We start from the raw sequence: 12,337 nt of genomic DNA on the forward strand, positions 1-12,337 counted from the left end.
TCTTGAGAAAAGTAAAAACGGCTCATCATAGAGATAACTTAAGTGTTGTTGTGTAGATGACAAAAGCAGTAGTTTGTTTTCTTCTTTTCTGTTATCAGATTCTGCTATTTTTGCGATTAATTCAAAAATAAGTTTTCTTTTACAAAAACCCAGTATATATTAGTACTATCTTAACACTATATTTCCGATTTCGCAATATCTTGAGAAAAGTAAAAATATAATGACTCTTATCAGATCCTATCATTCTCGTGATCAATTTGAAAGCAAGTTTTCTTTTATGGAAGCCTAATGCATGTTGATATTAACCCTTTCAATTCGACAACATTGACTCATTTTGATAGCGGCTCATCATGTTGACAGCTGGTTGTGAAGATGACACATAGCAGATGTTTTCTTCATTTTTGTTATTGCTTTATCGTGATACGACTTGATTAAATATTAACAGCTCAAAATTATTTAACATGCAGCAATTTATTTATATTATTCAAACTACTGTTCCCATCTTTAGTGTTGATGTAACCTCTGGTCTTCTTAAGGTATATCTTGTAATCTTTAAAACTCATGAATCTTTCTGTCACACTCAGGAATTTCCACAAAATTTCGAATGGATTCTTTATTAAATCCATAAGTATAGCATGCTCTCCTTCCATCAACCATGGTAGAAATCTTAAGTAATAGCTATTTTATTCCTAGTATTGCCTGCATTTAAAATTGAACCTTCAACCTACAATAAAAGTGTCATGTACAAATAAATTTTATCTGTTGAGATTCATGAAAAACTTCTCAAAAAGTAAAGTTATAGATTAAAAAAAAATCTATTCAGGTCTCTGTGGACAAATGTATCTTCAGTTGACCTTTCACAACTAAATATTTTCGTTTACTAACCAAATAGCAAAGTTACTAATCAAACCCACATGATTTTTAGAATATGACGTCTTCATTCTATGACGAGTACGTACATCATAAAGATTTTTCTGTTTTTTTTAATAAGTGTGATTCTAAATATACACCGAATTTTATGTTGATACTTGAAGGTATAAACATTCGAATTTCTTTAGATGTTTTTTAAACAGCCTTCGTTAATAAAAATGAGTATATAGTTCTATTAAACTTTTATTCTTTAAAAAATTTTACTTTGTTTGTTTTATTAAAAATAAAAAAGTTGAAAGATATTTTTCACTCAGTAGTGAGATTTGAAAGATTGTCAGTGGAAGAAATACACAGGCGGCAAAAAGAAAGTCCGTTTAAACAAATTATACCTCATTTGATTGGCCTTTTATTCTTCTATAATTTTACCTGTTCATATGTAACTTTTAATTGTAATATTCTAGTGTTCACGTCAATTTAAAAATTGACTTCAAATTGAGGAGGCAAAAAGAAAGTCTGCATAATGAAAAATTGTTATTTAAATGCAACTTTAGGACATTAATGCAACACAAATACAACAGGAATACAATGAACTAGTTAATATTTAGTAGCATAGCCCTTCTGCAATTTGACAGCATGCTATCTTTTGGGAATTCCTTGAATTAGACTGCAGCAATACTTCAGGGAAAGTGCATCCCACTTTTCTTTAATTTTTGTCCAAAGTTCTTGCAAATTTGAAATTTTATCATTGCATAGCTGTTGCTTCATGTAATGCCATATGTATTCGATAGGATTGAGGTCTGGAGATTGTGCAGGCCAATCCAAACATGGAATATCATGCCTTTCTAGGAACCTCTTGACATTGCCAACTCTGTGAATGGGAGCATTATCCTGCATGAAGATCGGATTATCATCCAAATTCCGTAGGGTAGAAAATGCTCAGTCAACATATTAATATACTTGGTCGAATTAACTCGACCTTGCAAGTGAACTATAGGCTCTGGACCATTGGTACGCATACTGCCCCACACCAAAACTGAACCTCCACCACCTTGCAGTATTGAAACTGAGTACCTAGGATTAAATTCTTCGTTTTTCCTCCGACAGACGTACTGCCTACCATCACTGCCTGGCTTATTGAACTGGCTTTCATCGCTAAAAAGCACTTTTGACCAATATGAAGAGTTATGATCTTCATTGCATCTGACAAAGTCCAGACAGTGCTTTCTGTTCTTTACAGAAATCATTGGCTTGCGTCTTGCAACATATCCTTGCAAATTAAATTCTTTTAATCTGTTCTTGACAGAAGAAAGAGAGCACTTTTTAACAAGATTGCACTGTTGTTAGATTTGGGGAGCCGTTTCAAATCTGTTTCTTAGGCTGCGGATCATGATAGCATTGTCTTTCCTGTTAGAAGTAACTCTAGTACGACCAGATTTAGGGGCATTACGAACACTGCCGGTGTTTTAGTGCTTTTGCACAGTCTTTCGTACCATTTTCTCATCACATTTCAATCTGCGGCCGATTTCTTGATTGGATAAACCAGGAAGGTGGAGATTAATGAGTTCCTGATGATCACTAAGAAAAAGTTGTGGCATATGGATTAAATGTTGCGTTTTATAACCTGGAACAACAACAATTACGATTAGAGATGCTTTGTTGCCTGTTGATGGGTATTTTAAACTGATTTAGGGGCGATAATTTAAGCTGGTTTTAAGCGAATTTTTGCTGCAAACTTTCTTTTTGCCTCCTCAATTTGAAGTTATTTTTTTAAATCGACGTGAACACTAGAATATTTCAATTAAAAGTCAAATATGAACAGGTTGTGGGTCAGGGGAGATGGAGAAATGAATTGATTAATGAACTGGCACAGCCTATGTAGCGTTCAGAGCATCGATGGTGTCACACACACACCCAGAATGCAACTGATATTTGCAGAATGCGTTAGAGTTTGTGTTTTTTTGTTTCATTTTATTTTATTGTTTTTATACTTGTGAACCTGTGTGCACCCCCTCGACAGCCACAAATGTGAGAGGCGATGACATCACCAGAAGAGAAGATGAAAGAGCAATCTACGGAAACAACATTGGGATTAGCAATGTTGTAGAGCAGGAGATCACATGGTATCACAGATGAAAAAAAGAAATTTGAAAAGTTTTCATGATAGTTTTCAACAATTTCTTTAGAGTACGAAACATAGAAAAATAAAATTTAAACAGTTGTAACGTTCGATGACTCTGGGTTCATCCAGGAGCATAGACCTAGGAGATATTTGTTTGTGGGGTAATGAAGTCAGGAGGTGTGGGAGATGAATACATGGCTAGAATCAGAAGATGAAGGAGATTCTGTTGAGTGGGGTACAACGTGAGGATCTCATTGACACCAGCTGTTTATGCATAATTTTGACAATAAAAGACGTATGTTCTTGCATTGTAGAAAAGAACCCAAAAAGAAAAAGAAAATCTGAATATTAAAAATATAGTTAACAGAAAACACATTTACTAGAATTAAAAGAAAATTTATAACTAACAATGGAACACAAATATTTAATCTCAATTAGATTTGACAATAATGGATAATTACTATAGCTAATGCTAAGTTTTGTTTAAAGGAGTTCTTGAGTTGGAAGCCATGTTTAGTTTCAGAACAGTTTCTGATGGTAGTTGTTCTATACAAGTCCTGGAGCTGACTGGTTCTCAGTAGGCAGTTCTTGTGTTGGGTTCCTGACTTTATAATTTTTGTAGCCACAGATCTAAAGATTCCTCTCTGAAGACATGAAGAAAACACATGCAAGGTTGCTAAAGAAAAGGTTTAGTTTTTATGGAGGAATTCTGGTTTCTGATTGGTTGGTAGCAGAACGTAAATTAATTTGATTCGTCAGTACCTAGCAGCATTGTTTATAAATAGAATCTTTCAATAGTGAGAGACCATACCCCCATTATGAATAAAAAATATTGCAACAAATGTTTAATCTCAATTAGATTTGACAATAATAGAAAATTACTATAGCTAAGTGTTGTTTAAAGGAGAATAGAAAGTGAACCATGGGTTTACTTTCGGCAGTCTCAGAATTCTCATTTTTTGTATTTTGTCCTGTAGTCCTCATGTTCCATGAACAATGTTTCTGACAAACAGGGAAGAATCGCTGTTTTCTTGGTTGAAAAATCTATACATCTAACACTTATCATTGGCTAGTTTTTGTACCTTGAAGTATTTTCATTTAGCTCCTTATATCAAGTGGCTTCATGCCTTGTCTGAAGCAATTTCCATGCAAAAAAAATGCAGGAATGTGCATTAAAATTATTTTTATATTTTTGTGCTGGATATATTTATTCAAATAAAACTATTTCTAAAATATTTTTTATATAAATAAAACTTACACAATTTTTAAAATTTTCACATTTAAAGTTTGCCTTTATTTTCTTTGATGTAAATACAGACTATTCCAGATAAATTTGATAATTTTTTTTGATATTCTTTCTTTTCAGAACTTTTTCAAGTATTTAATTACGGTATTGTACAATGGATAGCTATTTCTGTGTTCTATTCGTTTTCAGTATTATGATCTTATTTACATCTGCCTGTATGCACCACAAACACATATGTAAATTAGATGGCAAAATAATAAGTTTATTTTTTTTTAAGAAAACTGAATATATTATCTACATGAACTTGGTTCAACAGGTTTTTCGGTGCTTATCCAGATTGCCGCATATAGCAATAAACAAAAATTAAAAACTATTATATTGTACCTAGTTGTCCCGGGATGAAGATTTCATATTCCAAAAATCACCAAAATTGATCAGGTATCTTTTTTTTTTTATTTCCAAAAATCAAATTTGCAGTTTTTTACCAATAAGTGATAGACGAGGCCTTGTTTTTCTAGAGAACATAATAAGAGGAGGTAATCAGTGATTATTTTCAATTTCTATGTGCATTAGGGTTGTCTGCCCTTGTCCGTCTATTTGTGGATTGTAATATAGATGTTTTTTTTTCAGTCTCATTGAAACAAAGTAAAATTTAATTTTTTTTGTTAATAAAAAAATCTACTTGATCCAATTACGTGATTTTTTGAATTTTTCATCTCCGTCCTGTGACTGATACATACATCATACGGACATTTCTGTATTTTCTTTATTTTTGGATTCCAGTAAAGCAACTGATCCTGACAGCATTTCAATTATAGTGCTGAAAAAGCTTCAACCAGAACTAGCTCCCATACTTACAAAGCTGTTTAAGCGTTGTCTTAAGGAGAATTGCTTCCCAACACCCTGGAAAATCTCATCAGTATATCCCGTATTTAAAAATTCAGGTGATCGGTCATCTCCCTCTCAATGTAGACCAACAAGTCTCCTGTGCGTCATGAGGAAGTTACTGGAATCTGTGTTAAATAGAACCACCTCAGCAAAAATAATCTTCTTAGTGACATGCAATATAGTTTCCGTTCTGCTAGATCTACAGCAAATGTGCTTATGGTTAGTGAATCAAATGTGCTTATGGTTAGTGAAAGCTTCCTTTTTAGTGCAAAATCCCTTGAAATATCAAAGGCCTTTGATAGGGTATGGCATAAAGGTATGGTATAGCTGGAAATGTCTTTTCAATTATTAAATCATTTCTCTCTGATAGCTTCATAAGTGTAGTGGTTGATGGGCAGAAATCAGAAGCTCATAGTATTAATGCTGAAGTCCATCCTGAGTCCAGCTCTCTTCCTGATCTACATCAATGATCTTCCAAATCATATCCTTAGATCATTCGTAGACATTTATGCTAATGACACTACCATCTATGGCAGTACATCAAAGGCTGATAAACGATTAAGTTCTCTCTGATTCTCTCTTCTGATCAGATTGTGGTAAAAATCAGAAGCTCACAGTATTAATGCCGGTGTCCCTCAGGGATCCATCCTGGGCCCAACTCTTTTCCTGATCTACATTAATGATCTTCCAAATCATATTCTTACATCATTTGTAGACATTTATGCTGACGACACTACCATTTATGGTACCACATCTAAGACAGTAAACGAGCAAGTTCTCTCCAATTCTCTCTCCTCTGATCTTGAGCACGTAGTACAATGGGGAAAGGAGTGGCTGGTTACTTTTAATGCATCTAAAACCAAGCTTCTCTCTTTACATCATCAACATTCTAATCCACATTTGTCATCAATTGAAATGAATGGCTCTCGTCTTCAGGAGGCCTCAAGTTTTGACAAGCTTCTGGGCTTGACCATTACTCCTGATCTTAAATGGAACACGGATATCAAATCTGTTGCCAAGGCCGCTGGAAAAATGGTGGGATCTTTCTATCGATCCGGTAGATATCTCACTGCTGATGCTATTCTCTATCTATATAAGAGCCAGGTACGTCCAAGGATGGAATACTGTTGCCACATCTGGGCAGGAGCTGCTAGAAAGGACTTGTCCTGCCTTGATAGGGTTCAAAATAGACTTCGTAGCCTCGTAGGAGATGTCCTTTTCTCCTCCCTGCAACCTCTATCTCACAGAAGAGATGTTGCGAGTTTGTCTCTGATGTATCGTTATTTTCATGGAAAGTGTTCAACTGAGCTTCAATCTATGGTCCCCCCTCGCCAAACTTTCACAAGAAACACTCGTCTAGCTGTAAACACTATCAATAATTTCCCCCACTCTTTATCTGTACCTAAACCTAAACGTAGATTCCATGAACAAAGCTTCTTTCTTAGAACTGCATGCCTGTGGAATTGTCTTCCGTTTTCCTGCTTTCCGGCTGACTACAATATGGTTGTGTTCAAGTCTAAAGTTAATAAGTTCTTGATGAACCGTTCCATATAAGTTATCAAATTTACCAAATTTTCATTACTAATTATTACTATATTAACCAATTTCTACTGTACACTCTTTAACCCTTATCCTTGAGTGGCCTCTGGGCCTTGATAATGTGGTGATACCTATGTAAAAAAAAAAAAAAAAAAAAAAAAAAAAATGGAGAAAAAAGTGGTTAATTTTAATGCATCTAAAACCAAGCTTCTATCTTTACGTCATCAACGTTCTGATCCCCATCTGGCATCAATTAAAATGAATGGCTCTCATCTTGGGGAGGCTCCATGTTTTGACAAGCTTCTGGGCTTAACCATTACTTTTGATCTGAAATGGAACATGTACATCAAATCTGTTGCCAAGGTTGCTGGAAAAATGGTGGGATCCTTCTATCGATCCAGTAGATATCTACCTGCTGATGCAATGCTCTACCTATATAAGAGTCAGGTATGTCTAAGGATGGAGAATTGTTGCCACATCTGGGCAGGAGCTGCTAGAAAGGACTTATCCTGCCTTGACAGAGTTCAAAATAGACTTCATAGACTAGTAGGGGATGCCCTTTTCTCTTCCTTGTAACCTTTTCCTCACAGAAGAGACATTGCGAGCTTGTCTCTGCTTTCATCATTATTTTCATGGCAAGTTCTTGTCTGAGCTCAATCTATGGTCCCCTCTCACCAAACATTCACGAGAAACACTTGTCTAGCTGAAAACACTATCAATAATTTCCCCCACTCTTTATCTGTGCCTAAACCTAAACGTAGATTCCATGAACAAAGCTTCTTTCTTAGAACTGCACACCTGTGGAACTCTCTTTCCTTTGCCTGCTTTCCAGCTGACTACAATATGGTCGTCTTCAAGTCCAATGTGAACAAGTTCTTGATGAGCCGTTTCCCTTAAGTAATCCAATTTTACCAAATTTACACTTCTAACGATTACTATGATATTGTCCCTTTGACTACTGTACACTCTATAACCCTTATCCTCGAGTGTCCTCTGGGACTTGATAAGTGGTGATTCCTTCATAAAAAAAAGCAACAAACAAAAAAACAAAACAAACTCTAAACACTTTCTCACATCCGAGGCTATTCTCTATCTCTACAAATCTACTATCAGGCAACGTATGGAGAACTGCTGCTGTATCTGGACTGGCGAATCTGTGTCCCATTTGATAAATTGCAGAAAGATGTCTTTAATTTGATTGGCCCAATCATTTCTTCTCTGCAACCTCTCTCTCACAGATATGACGTTGCTAGTTTCAGTCATGTCTTTAAATAATATTATTGCATGGATTCCTCATAATTGTCTGATCTATTTCCTGCTTCCTTTGTTTCAGCTCGTTTGACTCATTGGTCTAGTGGTCTTCATCAATTCGCTGTTTTGATACCTCATTGTAATATGGCTTCCTATTTCAGTAGCTTCTTTCTAAGGACTTCAAGGTTGTGGAACTCTCCTCCTGCTCACTGTTTTCTTTCTACCTACAGCATTTTCAAGATTGAAGTCAATAGAGATCTCCTGTCTTTGCAATAATCATCTATTGTTCTTGTTAGCTCCCTACATCAAGTAGCTTCATGCCTCGTCTCAAGTGATTTGAAAAAAAAAAACATTGGTTTAATTCTCCATTCAGTAAACATGTAAAAACTGATATGCCAAAGGAATTTTATAGAAAAATCATGGATTACATAGAAAAATGCAAGCACGAAAACAAATCACTTTTTCCATAGCTACCAACGTAATAGATGCACTGAGACTAAAGCTGCTTTCAGGTCTGCCAGCAACCACTGTAAAAGAGTAATAAAAAATGCGGGAGAGCTATATGCCCAGTCTGTTAAATCCAAGGTAGCTGATCAGCGGCTTGGTTCCACCAATTTTGGCAAATAACAAATAGGATCCTGAACAGAAGTGTGCGTTCTATCCCAACCATCATCAATGGACCAGAGGTCATCTCATCAGCATCAGACAAGGCCAAACTATTTGCAAAGAACTTTGCAGCTAATTCTACCCTATGCGATGAAGGCCATCAACTCGCCATATTTCCTCCTCTAACACAGAACAAGCTAGGTAACATACAAATATCCGTGCATGAGGTTGCCAAGCTAATCAAGAACCTTGATTCCAGTAAAGCAACTGGCCCTGATGGCATCCCAATTATAGTGTTAAAAAAGCTTCAGCCAGAACTTGCTCCCATACTTACGAAACTGTTTAAACGCTGCCTTAAGGAGAAGTGCTTTCCGACTCTCTGGAAGACCTCATCAGTTTGTCCTGTATTTAAGAATTCAGGTGATAAGTCATCTCCTTCTCAGTACAGACCAATAAGTCCCCTGTGCGTTATGAGTAAGTTGCTGGAATCCATATTAAATAGAGAAATAGTCAACCACCTCAGCAGAAATAACCTTCTTAGTGACACACAATATGGTTCCCGCTCCGCAAGATCTACCGCAGATGTGCTGACGGTCATATCTCACAGGATTAGTGAATCTCTTGACAAAGGCTTCCTTTCTAGGGCAATTGCTCTTGACATATCAAAAGCCTTGAACAAGGTATGGCATAAGGGTCTACTTCACAAGATTTCCAGCTACGGTATAACTGGAAATGTTTTCTCAATCATTAAATCATTTCTCTCTGGTAGGCTCATAAGAGTAGTGGTCAATGAACAAAAATCAGAGGCCTGCAGTATTAATACTGGAGTCCCTCAAGGGTCAATCCTGGGCCCAACTCTCTTCCTGATCTACATCAATGACCTCCCTAAACACATACTTAAATCATCTGTTGACATCTATGCTGATGACACGATCATCTACGGCAACACATCAAAGGCTGTAAATGACAAAGTTCTCTCTGATTCTCTCTCCTCTGATCTCAAGCGCGTGGTTCAGTGGGGGAAGACGTGGCTGGTTACCTTTAATGCATCCAAAATAAAACTCCTATCCTTACATCATCAACGCTCTGATCCCCATCTGGCATCAATTGGGATGGATGGCTCTCGTCTGGGAGAGGCCCCGTGTTTTGACAAGCTTCTGGGTTTGACCTTTACTCCTGATCTGAAATGGAACACGTACATCAAGACTGTTGCCAAGGTCGCTGGAAAGATGGTGGGATCCTTCTACCGCTCCAGAAGATATCTCACTACTGATGCAATTCTCTATCTATATAAAAGCCAAGTACGTCCAAGGATGGAATACTGCTGCCATATCTGGGCAAGAGCTGCTAAAAACAGCCTATCCTGCCTTGACAGAGTACAAAATAGACTTCGTGGCTTAGTGGGGGATGCCCTTTTCTCTTCCCTGCAACCTCTCTCCCACAGAAGAGACGTTGTGAGCATATCCTTGTTTTATCGTTATTTCCATGGCAGGTGCTCGTCTGAACTCCAATCTCTGGTCCCCCTCGCCAATCTTTCATGAAAAACACCCGTCTAGCTGAATCCACTGTGAAAAATTTCCCCCACTCTTTATCTGTGCCTAAATCAAAACGTGGATTCCATGAAAAAAGCTTCTTTCTTAGAACTGCGCGCCTGTGGAACTCTGTTCCGTCTGCCTGCTTCCCACCTGACTACAACTTGGATGTCTTCAAGTCCAACGTTAACAAATTCCTAATGAACCGCCCCCTTAAGTAAACACTTCATCAAATCTCCACACTAGCGTAATGTACTTGCAATAACCCTTATCCCTGAGTGGCTTCAAGGCCTTGATAAGTGGTGACCACTGTGTAAAAAAAATTAAAAAAAAAGTAATATGGTTAAGATTAAGATTAGAAAAGTAAAAGGACTAGTTGTTAAAACTGGAAAAGAAAATGACAAGATATTCTAGTAAAAAATATAATAAATTTATAACTTAAAATAATGCAACATTAAATTTTTTTTAATAATTCAATTTAACATCTTCTATAATATAAATCTCACCTGTCTGTTTAAATGTATGTATGTATGTATGTTTGCCTAAAACTTTCGACAGAGGTGACAGATTTTCATGAAATCAGTATTGTTTTGAAGCTTGACCCTTCAGACAACAAATATCCAAATATTGGCCAACAACATCCTTCACCCGCAACTGGGCACTTTCGACAGGGAGGGGTCACTTTTTCGTCGATATTTTGAAAGTCATCCACTCTTTTCGATTGACTAGCCTTAATTTAAACCTTCGTCACTTCTGGTTTGCCAATGGACGCAACAGTAAAGATGTCATTTTTTTTTCACGTTCTTTTCCTCCTCTGCAGTACGGGTTCGAGTCTGCCTGCCTACTATCACTTTTTTTTTTTGCTCAACACACACCTCCAAACACCCAGGCAATGCCGGGCACCTAGGCAAGTTATACATAAATTCTTAATGCTGCAATATTTTAAGTTATAAATTTATTATATTTTTTGCTAGAATATCTTATTTTTTTCTTTTCTAGTTTTAACAACTAGTCCTTTTACTTTTCTAAGCTTAATCTTAACCATATTACTTTTCATGCTCGCATTTTTCTATGTAATCCATGATTTTTCCAGGGTTTGCTTTGAAATAATATTTTCTTTTTGTGTTCAGTATTGCTTTTGAACCTCCCACGAAAGCAAATTAGACACAAGGTCGTTTTTAATGTGTGTGTGTGGGGGTGGGGCGGGGGTGAATTCAGCTCTCCCAAAAGGGGGGCACTCTGGCAGTATCCAAATAAATAGTAATTGTCTCAGTATGAAGGGTTCCCTTACATTGACCAAGGACGAATTACAGAACAGATACTACCTGGCTTGAAGCCAGGCGTTTTCGTTTGATTAGTTTCGCTTTATTTATACGAAAAAGACAAGCAAACACTCGAAATGACGGCACGGTGGGAATTTTTTAAAACTCAATCAAAAAAAAAGGAAAGAAACCATGTCCATTTGCGAATGTAAGATATTATGATCTAGGAAGTATAAGAAAACTTCTCCTGGAATCTAACCGACGCAAAAAGTCTTTCGTGGATATACACAAACACGCGTGCCCATTTTGCCCTTTATATAATAGACTAGCGGGGGTACTCCATGTTGCCCGAGTGTGGTGAGGGTGTGTGTTGAATGTGCTATCTTAAAATAACGATGCTGCTAGTATCTCAACTGATCTACACCCGCATGAGCGAAAGTAGGTTGTTGTTTTTTTATATTTAAACTAATTCAAGAAAGAACATTTTTATGTATGCGTGTATGGCTAAATTGTCATGAAGGAACAATTTTTTGCTACCCCTATCTGTAGAAAAGTGTCCAGTTGTGGTTGAAAGAATTAATGTTTTTAACCAATTTTTCGATATTTGTTGTGAAAATCTATCGCCTCTCCCGAAAGTTTTAGGTAGACATACAAACATACATACATTTCAACAGACAGGTGACAGGTGAGATTTATATTATAGAAGATGTTAAATTGAATTATTAAAAAAAAAAAATTTAATGCTGCATTATTTTAAGTTATAAATTTATTATATTTTTTACTAGAATATCTTGTCTTTTTCTTTTCCAGTTTTAACAACTAGTCCTTTTAAATCAGTATCATTAGAAAGATCGATCTCTCGGATGAAAAATATCTAAAAATTGTCCAAAAAGATTAATTCTGTCCTGGTCAACTGGGCTGTTTTTTTGCAAGGAAGGGCCAGTTTTTGCGTTGACATTTTTGCAAGTTATACACCTACCAATCTCAATGTACGTTTATAAAACCTTATTTCGAAGGCCCATGA

Source organism: Euprymna scolopes, chromosome 12 (assembly GCF_053919585.1).
Source record: "Euprymna scolopes isolate OS-2025 chromosome 12, ASM5391958v1, whole genome shotgun sequence".
In the NCBI taxonomy this organism is placed as follows: domain Eukaryota; kingdom Metazoa; phylum Mollusca; class Cephalopoda; order Sepiida; family Sepiolidae; genus Euprymna; species Euprymna scolopes.